Raw genomic sequence first — 12,435 nt, 5'->3', positions numbered from 1 at the left:
CTGAGACAGTCCTGAAGGCAGAGCATACCCTCAGGGCTGTCCTCCTGTAGACTGAACTCAGTTTGGTAGCGTTCCCTGACATCCACAACGCCTCCCTCCAAACTGGGGTCGCATAGAGCATGATCGAGGTCACCACCCTGGCTATAAGCAACCTAGAGGTATGCCGTGGCCCTCCAATGTTCGGCATCATCCTTGCCAGGGCCATACTTGCAGTGGATGATTTGTCGCAAACATACCGCACATGTTGCTTATAGCTAAGCTTCCTGTCTATCACCACTCCCAAGTATTTGATGGTCGGCTTGGAAGTGACGATATGATTCCCGATTCTAATACAGGCGTAATCTCTCTTCCGGCGCTTAGTGATGAGGACCGCTTCCGTTTTTTCCTCCGCAAGTGTCAGACCAGAGCTCTTTAGCCAACTTTTAACAGCACCGATTGCCTCACTTGAGTATAACTCAGCATCTTCAAGATGCTTTGCGACAACAACCAGCGCTATGTCGTCAGCGTAACCCACCACTGTGGCTTCCCCCGGAAGGGGAAGATTAAATACATCGTTGTACATGATGTTCCACAGTAGTGGGCCCAATACGGAGCCCTGCGGGACACCCGCGGAAACAACGTACTCCTGCGGTCCGTCATCGGTGTCATACCAGAGCCTCCTTTCAGTTAAATAACTATCGACGATAGCAGCGAGATAGGCGGGAACTGTCTGTCTGTCTGTCTGTCTGTCTGTCCGTCTGTCTGTCTGTCTGTCTGTCTGTCTGTCTGTCTGTCTGTCTGTCCGTCACACGCATTTTTCTCGGAGACGGTTATAGCAATTGACACCAAATTTGGTAGAAAGGTGGAAACTGTGAACGCTCACACATACAGTAAGTTACATCCTTTTACGTTGAATTTAAAGGGGGTCCCCATACATGCAAAAGGGGGGTGTAAAATTTTTTTTCATCGAATATAGTCATGTGGGGTATCAAATTAAAGGTCTCGATTAGTACTTTTCGAAGCCGGTCTTAGTTTTGACATTTCTTGGAAATGCGGGGAGTGCGGGGGGTTGAAAGTGATCATTTCTTTAAGGGGGCCATTCTCAGAAACTACCGAACTGAAAAATCTGAAAAAAATCAGGAGGCTGCCACTATATGGTGCCTTGGCTCCGAAATACCTTTTATACCGATATCTGTTCAAAGAAAGTTAATAATAGTATATTACTATAATTTTTTGCAATTGGCTGGAAACCCCCCTTAAATTCATCCTAGCGGCACGAAATTCTGCAGTGATGTAGGCTATAATGTAGAGCATGATCATACCAAGTTTGATGGAAATCGCACTATTACTAACAAATTTATAATACATCGAAATTGTTGCTTCTTTGAAAATTGAAGACTATCAATGTCAATATCACCCGAAAGTGGACATATGCTTATATTACGTGCTACGTACTAAGAAATACACAAAACCTTTCGTACCTGAAGCGTCCAGCTTCCGGTTTCGCGACTTGTTTTTATCTGCTTTTAGGTAAAAAACTGGTTTCTGGTTTAGTTTTTTAATGATCCGCTCTTCCTTATTGTGTTGTTTATTTGTTCCTTTGCTGTATTGGTGAATAATATTTTTAACGAAAGTCCTTGCCTTCTCTCGATCATCTTTTTCCAGAAACCTAGTAGCTCCCTCGACGTCTATAATCGTATCTTCGACGTTCATCTTCAAGTCTGGTGTCACGTAGTTCAATCCTTTATTCAATAAAATCAATTCATCATCAATAAAAACTTCCAACGATTTGTTAACTACAAAGTCTGCTACGTATTCTGGTGACTTATTTTCTGTCCTATATGCTCCGGTCGCGTTTCTCAGGGACATTAGTTTCTGTGAAAGTATCTTCTTCTTACAATCTTGCTCGCATTCGTATGCTCGGTGAATGTTTGAAAAGTGTGGTGTCTATTGGAGTATGTTGCGCTGACATCTCATGCGTTAATTTTAGATGGGTATGATATGCCGAGAGAAGGATCCTATGCAATTTTGAGAGCTTTGATTTAATGCTCTCTTTGATAAGGCTTCTTTCGAGTGTTCTGGTATGTTTGCCGGTGTTTCTGTTGAGAAGTCCTGTCTTGTAGGAAACTTGATGTGATTTCGGTAATACCCTGTGTTTGAGGCAGCGCTGTAGAAATTTAATATCCTGGACGTGTTAACAAATACTGGAATACAAGTCCAGGGTTACGCAGGCAACACTGTTTTAATCTGTAGGAGCAAATATGAAGATACCCTATGCGATAGAATCCAAACTGGACTAAGGGTTACTAGTCCCTGGTGCAGGAAAGTGGAACTGCGAATCAACCCACCCAAAACCACCATAGTACCATTCACTAGGAGACGTAAGCTTGATCACCTGACCAAATATTTGGGAATTACGCTAGACCAAAAATTACTCTGGAAGAGACATGTCGGAAAACCACGAGGACTCTCATGACTTGTAGATTCATAGAAGAAAAAAATGGGGTTGTTGCCTGAAGATACTACTTTGGATATATATTTCAATAGTAAGGTTACCTATGGAGCGGTAATTTGGGCAGAGAGAACCGAACTCAGCATACAACCCAGGAATTACATAAGCTCCAAAGGCTGGCTTGCGTGTGTATCAGTGGGGCAATGAGGACATGCCCAACGGCATCCCTGGAGGTCCTTCTGCGCTTAACCCCTCTCCACCTGCACATACAGATGCAGGCAAAGAGGGCAATATTCAGGATGGCCGATAGTATGAGTGAGGCGGAGAACTGCCTCAACCGAAGAAAGATTGATATTCTTTCTAGGTGGTATCCCAAATTACTAATACCAAGGGATAACATGATAACGAGGTTTCACTTCGATAAGAAGTTTGAAACACGTTGGAGTAACAAGACAAACTGAGAGAGCGTGGCTTAAACCAGCAATTGATTACTTCGTACACTGACGGATCCCTCACAGCAGAGGGTGCGGGTGCCGGTGTCATTGGTCCAAGGAAATTGTACTTTGAGCCAATGGGCAGATACACCAGCATATTGCAGGCGTCCAATAAGGTCTGGATACTTTGGGAGCCATGTCATGCTGGGGAAGGGAGCAGGGACGCCTTTACATGGGCCAGAACCTTTCTGTGGAATCGGAAACGGTTTCATGGCAATGACTCTAAGAAATGAAGAACGGAACGGTTGAGGGAACTATACTGGGCGGGCCTACCAGGAATGCAGCAGTCCAGGGTGCTTATTGGGGGATATGAACCCATCCGCACAAAGGATTGCTTAAACCTCACCAAAAAGAATCCCCGAATCATAGTGGGAATTCTCACTGGTCATTGTCGGCTCAACTATCACCTGGGGAAGGTATGGATATCTACGGACACTGTCTGCAGGTTTTATGAGGAGTATGACCAAACCTCTATACACGTCCTGGGACAGTGTCCGACACTTGTGCGAAGTAGGTCGAGGCATCTGGAAGAACACTTAATACCAGATGCAAAGCTGAAAGATCTGGAAGTAGGGAACATACTAAAGTTCCTGACGGTTATAAGCCTACTTGAGGTACTATGACCAATAGTTACACTATAATCAGTAAAAGGGACACAATAGTTCTCTAAGGACGCAGTGCGACTTTCCCTTAAGAGAATAAGGATAATAGTGTTATTTTTTGATGGATCTCATTTCTTTTCTTTTTTTTTCCTTGATTTAATTTAATTTATCTTTTCGTTTATATATTCTTATTTTTCAATTTCCTTTTGCTTTGTTTTTTGTTTGGAGTGGATGAATATAGCATGAATTGTGAATAATTTTTTTTTTATTTGGGGATTTCCTCCCTCTCTCTTCCTTCTTGACCCCGCAAAACATTATTAGGGACATCCTCTAAATAATGGCCTGAAGATGTCAACGATGGGAGGGAACCTCAGGGGCTGCGCCTCAATAAATATCTGAGGCAGAAGAAACAATGATCGGGACTGTGATTCGTCGTGGATCTTTCCTCTCGATCGCGGCAATCGGGTCCGGAGACTTACGGCTTCACGCGCGCGGTCGAGCCGTTTTTTTTTATTTTCCAATTTTAGCTCGCGTTCTGGTTTCATCGTTAGGCCGTTGCGGATTTCTTTGTTTGTAGTCTATTTTGAAATCCGGTGCGGACTCACGCATCGGTATAGACACGTTAATTTTGCGTTAATGACAGGTGAGGGATCAAAGCGCTCAAGGGACATCCCCCCCCCCCCCCCCCACATTCCCGAGCCTGACGATCACAGAGGCGTGCAAGAACGTGTCGACCGAGCACTTTGATGGAGCTTCAGTCTTTGCGAGCGGACCTTCACGGACAATTTCGCCCACTTTTTAGGTTTCTGGGGTGGCTCTTCCCTATAGGTCGTTCTCGGCAACTTAGGATGATCGTCTGGCCATCCAATTTCCCTTAAGTTCATTACACAATCATCAACGGAAATCCTGCGATACAATGGATCACTAGAATCAAGCTGAAGGGCTGAGCCACCTCCACCCTGTGCACACACTTCAAATGAAGAAGCCAAAAGATTACTACAAACTAGGGTTTTGGGGAATCACCATAGCACTCTGCATGGATCTTGGTGTTGCTACGAAAATGGATTTTCCTGTAATACTGTTTGGTGTGCAGTTTGCTGAGCTGCATGAAGATTCCTATTTTTTCTTCCTCGCTAAAAAACAGGTAGCTTCAGATGCGGCTACCAGATAATTTATTAATTTAACCATCAACACCTCTTAAAAACTGGCTTAGTTAATTTGCATCCCATGTCGTTCACTCCCAACGATCCTGTCAGTTTTATGAATGTAATTTATGCTAATGCTGGCAACCGAGCATGGTGAGTAAGTGGACAATTTCGAGGGTACCTGTTCGAATTATCTTTTACCGCCTTGAGTCGTTCACCGCAGTCCACAGATTCAGCAACTTTTTAGCTTGCCTAGGGCGGAGAATGAGGTGGTTTGTATTATTTTCAAATCAATTATTATTTCTCTGATTTTACCTGTGGGCTCAAAGTATTCCGGTGGACTTTGCACACATATCAGTGTACCTATATGTAAATGTAGACTTCCGTATTATTTCAGCAACACAAAGTATGGGGTCAGTACCTCGATATACCGCCAATTCAAGCGATATTCCGGCATTCACTTCTTTGTAATTTTCCGATCAAACCAGTAAACCTATTGCTTATGTATGGATTTTTCTGTAAGATACGATACGCACGATAGTTACAAATTCCAAACATGGTATGTGCTGAACCCTAGTATGTGCATTACGGCTTGTTGCACAATGGCTACTTGCGAGTGCTCGGCTGCGTTACCTTTTGTTCATTATATCACTCCACGCTGCCTGGATTTCGCATGCGTGCGTAAAATTGTCCCGCAAGCCAATTATGCAACTTCTTTAACCGGCATTTGGCGCCGTTAGCGCAAAAACCGATACGACCATAAATATCCAAGTAAAAATGGATCGTGGAAACATTCACCCAGTACCGCCGACTTGAACAGGTTTTCTGGCAACTTGTCCATTTTCGAAATGCATGCAAATAAGCGGAAAATATCTCATAATAATTCACAGATTGTAAAAAGATATATTTTTTCCAGTTTTAGATAAAATTGGTACTCGAAGTTATCAGCCAAGTCCTACCTATGGTTACATATTACCAAACAACAATTTCGAAAAATCTATGAGTGAGATTGTGGTGAAACTTAAACGTTCGCACTCTCATAAACTCTAATTGTAAGATAGTTGGCGCTAATTTGCTAAAAACTATTGCACCCAAGATTTCAGATACAGGTCAAAAGACAAAAGATTACACGTAATCACTAAAATTCACACCCGACCTCATTTCCATGTCGTTCCCTATCTATAAAAAGAAATAAAGCGGATCCTCTGAAGTTGACTGCCGTCTATATAGAAGATATTAAAGAAGTATCAAGTTTACCCATCAGTTTTCCGTCATCCACAGTTCTGAAATTCTTGTCTATATCCCCATCAAAATACTGAACCCAAAATTTAGTGATAATAATCATCAAGGCATCTTTTCACTATGTTCTGAAGGATAGTGAGGAGTAGTAGTAGTAATAGTATCACAATTACAGTATATCAATCAGTTCTATTACCAACAGGTGCCTGATATTAGATACCCTCATGTGTATTTTCCTACTGTGCTCAAGAACCTAACATTCTCCATTCCCAAACATGAGATTTCACTGTTTTTCTCTGAAAATTCCCGCAGATATCCCTAGCTTACTTAAGTAATAGTTCTTCTATTCTTCCTCGGGTGTTCCTCAAGGCTCTATACTTGGTTCCTACTTTTCCGGTTTTTTACCAATGACCTCCCTTCCATCCTCACCTGCCGGTGTTTCCTGCATCTTAAGCTACGACGACCTTAAATTATTTGCCTTTGTTTCGTCTCCGGTGGACTGTGCTCTCTTGCAGGCCAACCTTGATACTTTGGTCCGCTGCTGCTCGATTAACAAGCTGGCCCTTAATGTCACCAAATGCCACTAGATATGCTATTCACTTAAACCCTCCCCAACAGGCTCTCCCTACTCTCTTCGCGGACAATCCCTTTCACCAGTGACCTTTCAAGTCCTGGGTGTAATCTTCGATCTTTCCACTTCATTGGTATCATCAATCGAGCTTCCAAAATGTCTGGTTTTATCCTAGATACCTCCTTCGAATTTAGCTCAATTCAGCCCTTCTTAACACTTTTCAACTCCCTTGTCAGAAACATCCTTGACTATTGTTGTTTAGTTTGCAACGCCGCAACTTCCTTGATATGTGTACCCTTTTCAAGCTTTGTAATTGCCTGGCTCTTATAGTTTCTTTAGAGGTTGAAGTAGATACACCTGCTGATGGCGTATATTCCCGCGTGAAATATTCTGGTATGCTTTCACTTTTTAAGGTTTTGTTTGTAAAACAAAACCTTATTAAAATCGGTTCAATGTCTGGCTGTCCGTCTGTCTGTCTATCTGTCTTTTTTTTTTGAGGAGGTGGAAGTCTTCAAAATACTCTGGCCTGAGCACGCCAGAGTGTGGAATTTTTACCCACTAAAACTCCGTCATGCAAGCACAGCGGTCCTGGTTTATACTGAGTGCAGGCTCAGCATTCATACCAGTGGATGCGAGGCCTATCTAACACCTCTGCCGCAACTAAGGGGTACGGCACCCGAGTTATACAGCGCAACTCCACGCCTGAACTCCAAGGAGCTCTGCCCACGATGTAGGCATAGGCTTGGAAGTAATGATACGATTTCCGACTCTAATGCAGGCGTAATTTCTTTTGCGGCACTTAGTAATGAGGACTGCTTCCGTCTTTTCCTCCGCAAGTGCCAGTCCAGCACTCCCTAACCACTCATTATACATGATGTTCCACAGTAGTGGGCCCAATACAGAGCCCTATGGGACACCCGCGGAGACAACGTACTCTTTGGGCCCATCATCGGTATTATACCAGAGTGTCCGCTATTTCAAGTAGCTATCGATAATAGCGGCGAGGTAGGTGGGAACACCAATCGTCGCAAGAGACTTTCATATGAGGTTCCAATTGGCCGAGTTAAATGCGTTCTTCACATCCAGGGTCACCACCACGCAATATTTGCTGGTGCAACCCCTTCCGTGAATTGCATTTTCGGCCAAGCCAGCAACCACTTTGATGGTATCAATGGTTGATCTGGCTTTAATGAACCCATACTGCCTATCTGAAAGGCCTGCTTGGCTCTCGACGACTGGAAGTAATCTATTATAAATGACCCGCTCCAACATTTTCCCATAGTGTCTAGGAGACATATGGGTCTATAGGAGGACGGTTCCCCTGGAGGTTGTGTACCCTCGGACATGCACGTTTCGAACAGCTCCGCGAACATATCCGGTCTACATTTGACGGCAAGTTTGAGGGCCTTATTGGGTATGCCGTCAAGACCCGGGGCTTTATTGTCGCCTATTCGACTGCAGATCTCCATCAGCTCGTCCGTGGTGACTGGTGGAATCGGAGTGACATTCAGGGGGCGCTGGAAGGTGTCAAAACCCCCATCTCGCTGGGGAAATAACCCCTGGATTATTTTCAACAAGAGTATAGGGCACGATTTTATAGGCCCTACCCCACAGATTTATATCCGCTTCCGAACAGAGCTCCTTAAAACATAACCTCTTACTTTGCTGGATGGCGAGCTCCTTTTGTCCCTGATCAATCCTACCTATTGCCCTCTGAGCCGTTCGTCTGGCTCTGTGGCAAATCGATCGGAGGCTGGCAAGTTCACTATTCCAACAGTAATCCTTCTAGTGGGGAATGAGCATCTCCTAGGCATCGACGCGTCACATGCTTTAGAGATGCTCTGTGTGATATGGGGAGCTCTATCCGTGGAGGTGCCTGCTTTGTTAGACAAGTCTAGCCACACATCCATGAATGTCTGCTCATCCATCGCTTTGGCAGACCATCCTGGTGTTCTTCTGGATTTCGGCTTCCGAGATGCGGGTCTCCTGTCTTGTGGCTCCGTCCTTAGTTCAAAGGTGATTGCCTGGTGGTCGCTGTACGTGAAGTCTTCGCTAACTTGCCAGGACATGTCACGTGCTAACGCAGGACTGACAAAAGTCACATCTACAATTGAACCAGTTCCCCCTTTCCGATAAGTGTTTATATCGCCTTCGTTGGCCAAAACTACACCCAACTGGGCGAATGCTTCTAATAAGCACCGCCCTCTTGCGCTAGTCTGCTTGCTGTCCCACTCGATAGCCCACGCACTAAAGTCACCGGCTATCACCTTTAGACGTCGTTCCCTTGCGTCGTGAACAAGATCATCTAACAGTTCTTCAAACTCAGGCAGTGTGAGGCTCGGTGTGGCTATATACGAATATACCGCTTATTTTTGCCCACATAAAGCTTCTAGCCGCCTGCCCCATGCTATATTGTATGGCTTGATGACCGCACGCCCATATCGCCGCTCCACCAGTCGAATCTGTGACCCATACACCACCGTCAAGATTTCTGTACGGTTCACTAATGATAGCAATCTCCATTGCGGACTCGTAAGTGGTTCTGCCTGACGTCCCAACAACGAATAAAAGGGGAAGGAAGGAGAGCTGGAAACTAGCAAAAGAGGTATGCTCAGAAGCTAGGCTAAGATGGGCAGTGGGAATTTTTAAACCACTGAAATCTCCCGGAACAGATGGCATTTTCCCAGCACTAATCCAGAGAGGCCTAGGAATTATCTTAGAGCCTCTTCTGAGGGTGGTAAGGGGGAGCATAGCACTGGGATGAGCAGAAGTGGTCTTTATTCCGAAAGCGGGTAAAAAGGATCCTTTTCACCCTAAATCTTTCAGACCAATTTGCCTAACATCGTTCGTACTCAAAACGGTGGAGAAGGTCATAGACAACTATATCAGAACTAACGTTCAAAAACGTAATCCTTTACATCACTGTCAACACGCTCACCGGGCAGGACGGTCAACTGAAACTGCTCTGTATCAGCTGACAGATGTATTACGGGGTGGCGTAGAAACAAAAGAAGTAGCACTGTGTGCATTTTTGAATATCGAAGGACCATTCGACAACACATCGCACACTGAGATACAAAATGCGCTGAGCCGCAAAGGAGTGGGAAACACCCTGGCATTCTGGATGGGCGAAATGCTAGAAAACAGGCGAATAGAAGTACCGACAGGTACAAATTCTATTATCATGAACACCACTCAAGCCTGTCCACAGGGTGGGTTACAATCGCCGCTGATGTGGAGTATGGTAGTGGATGAACTCCTGGACGTGTTAACTAATACTGGAATACAAGTCCAGGGTTACGCGGACAACACTGTTTTAATCTGTAGGGGCAAATATGAAGATACCCTATGCCATAGAATCCAAACTGGACTAAGAGTGCCTGGTGCAGGAAGGTGGAACTGCGAATCAACCCAGTCACAACCACCATAGTACCATTCACTAGGAGATGTAAGCTTGATCACCTGAGAGCCATAAGATTACATGATATGGAGGTGAAACGGGAAACAGAGGTCAAATATTTGGGAATTACGCTTGACCAAAACCTACTCTGGAAGACACATTTCGGAAAGCCACGAAGGCTCTGATGACTTATAGATCCATAGCAGGAAAAAAATGGGGTTGCAGCCTGAAGATACTACTTTGGATATATACTGCAATAGTAAGGCAATGATTACCTATGGAGCGGTAATCTGGGCAGAAAGAACCGAACTCAGCACACAAGCCAGAGAATGACATAAGCTCCAAAGGCTGGCTTGCGTGTGAATCAATGGGGCAATGAGGACATGCCCAACGGCATCCCTGGAGGTCCTTCTGGGATTAACCCCTCTCCATCTGCACATACAGATGTAGGCAAGGAGGGCAATATTCAGGATGGCCAGTAGTATGAGTGAGGCGGGGAGCTGTCTAAATCGAAGGAAGATTGATATTCTTTATAGGCGGTATCCCGAATTACTGATACCAAGGGATAACATGCGGATGGATTCCGTAGCCTACACAATGACGAAATCTATGAGCGATACCATGACCGTCCGGTTATGGATAAAATCCGGCTCAATACGTTACGGTGGGCGGGTCACTTAATCCGTATGGATGAGGATGATCCCACCCGGAAAGTCTATAAGGGCAATATCTATAGTAGAAAAAAAAAAGACGAGGCAGACCCTGCCTAAGATGAAGCGATGGCGTAGGTCAGGACGCCAGATAGCTTTTAGGGATATCGAATTGGTGGACCTCAGCGCAAAACCGGGATGTCTGGAGTTCCTTATTAAGGCAAGCATAGACCGGATACCGATTGTTGCGCCGTTGATGATGAAGGTTTTGTTTTACACAAAACCTTAAAAATAAAGAGAGACCGACAGATGGGCGCACAGATAGTAAACCGATTTTAGTAAGGATTTGTTTTGTGTTGGATCTCCTGAGTGTTTGTTTAATAATAACTTTCCTTATCTTTGCAAGTGAAATCCATAAATCCTAGATTATATGAGGCATTCCATTTATAGTGTGTCGTTGAACCATCCACCGTAATATCCTTTCATTGGAATTTGATTTTTTTCTATTCTGATTTAGTAATGCTTCACAAATATCCCAGGAGTTTTTAAAGGTCAACAGTAGCACCTTTCGTCACGTGTTTAAATCTAAATTGTTTAAATTAGTCAAGCAGAAGCCAAACAAGTTGCCATGAATTATGCATAAAACCACTTATCAAATGTAGATCACGAAACCTGCAGTAACCACATTCCATTCTATTGAAAATAGTCAAGAATATTTTGCCTTATTGAAAAAGTAAACCACGAAACTTGTCCTGCAAGACTGCAAGTCAGATAGGTCAGACGTTGGTCAGCCACAGTCAATTAACATATGGGAGCTAACGAACTCTCGTCATCTTAAATCAAATCTATTCAAATTCAAGGCAGCTTGTTTAGTAATACTTTGGATTGGTTTTGCAATGGCGCTGGAGCTATCTTCAAGTAAATTACCTGCAGTGGATTACTCAACTCTGCTTCTCTCCGAAAACAAACCGCTTCGAGTTGCAGCACTTGTAATGATATTACACAAATTGTACAAGTTTTCGATTGCAACGGCGACGTCGCGCTTACCGTCACTTATCTTGCCCGGAGCGTTGTAATGGACAAATCTTCACATTCACTTTCACTTCTTCGGTACCAAGGAACCCAACGCTTCACCGCCACCTTACCGCTCTGTTACCGCCGGATTAGAACCGAAAATTCTTTGGGCAACTAATTGGAACCGCACTCAATGGAGCACCGCACGGAATTTTTTAAAGCCTGTACCCAACTATTACTTCGCAGCGAAGGAGATATGTTCCAGTTTGGCTTAGAAAAAGCAGCAATTCATGTTACTTCGATTACTTTCAACACTCAACCACGTACTCGCTTATAAGAGTCTTAATTGCAACAGCTCTGTAGTATCCGCGAATGGTCAATATTAAGATTCTGGTATCTGTTCTCACAGTTGCAGCACCGTCTTGACCAGACACTTAGTATGCACACAAACGGAAAAGTTGCACAAGTTGCAGTAATTGCAATATTGGCTAATGAGCCGAGTTATAGTCTACGCCACCTTCGACTGATAGTGCAAAAGTCCAAAAGGTCCAACGTCCGAGATTCTCGGGATCTCACCTTGTTCAACGAAATTATCTACGACGTCTGTCCTCAGCCAAAGCTCGGCAGCATATCAGCAAGGTGAGCCAAGAAGCTAGGCAAGCCGGGGCGCTAGCCATCCAGGTGAACTCATGGCCATCTCACCGCCGCTGGCTCGAATTAGCACGCACAACACGCTCCCCATACCATCATGATGGTACCTGTACCCCTGCCTGCGATGAACCTCTCCACACGGTGCCATTGCTATTGGCGTGTGTTGAAGTGCAGTCGCTTGTTCTAGGAGAAATATGAAAGTACTCACATAAAATAATTAAAGAAATGATTTGGCCAC

At 44.4% G+C, this 12,435-nt stretch overlaps 1 protein-coding gene across 1 annotated transcript in view; it reads right to left on the bottom strand.

The window, feature by feature from the left end:
- The window catches only part of LOC119646976 (aldehyde dehydrogenase, dimeric NADP-preferring), a 129,974-nt gene extending 117,814 nt beyond the window's left edge, over positions 1-12,160 (bottom strand). The window contains exon 1 of the mRNA XM_038047684.1: positions 11,460-12,160. The gene's annotated coding sequence lies outside the window, so the exon portion shown is untranslated. The remainder of the gene's footprint in view (positions 1-11,459) is intronic.
- Positions 12,161-12,435: the final 275 nt, after the last annotated feature.

Source organism: Hermetia illucens, chromosome 1 (genome assembly GCF_905115235.1).
Source record: "Hermetia illucens chromosome 1, iHerIll2.2.curated.20191125, whole genome shotgun sequence".
Taxonomy (NCBI): Eukaryota; Metazoa; Arthropoda; class Insecta; order Diptera; family Stratiomyidae; genus Hermetia; species Hermetia illucens.
Note: the sequence above shows the minus strand (reverse complement) of the source record. Positions and strands in the feature narration are given on the sequence as shown.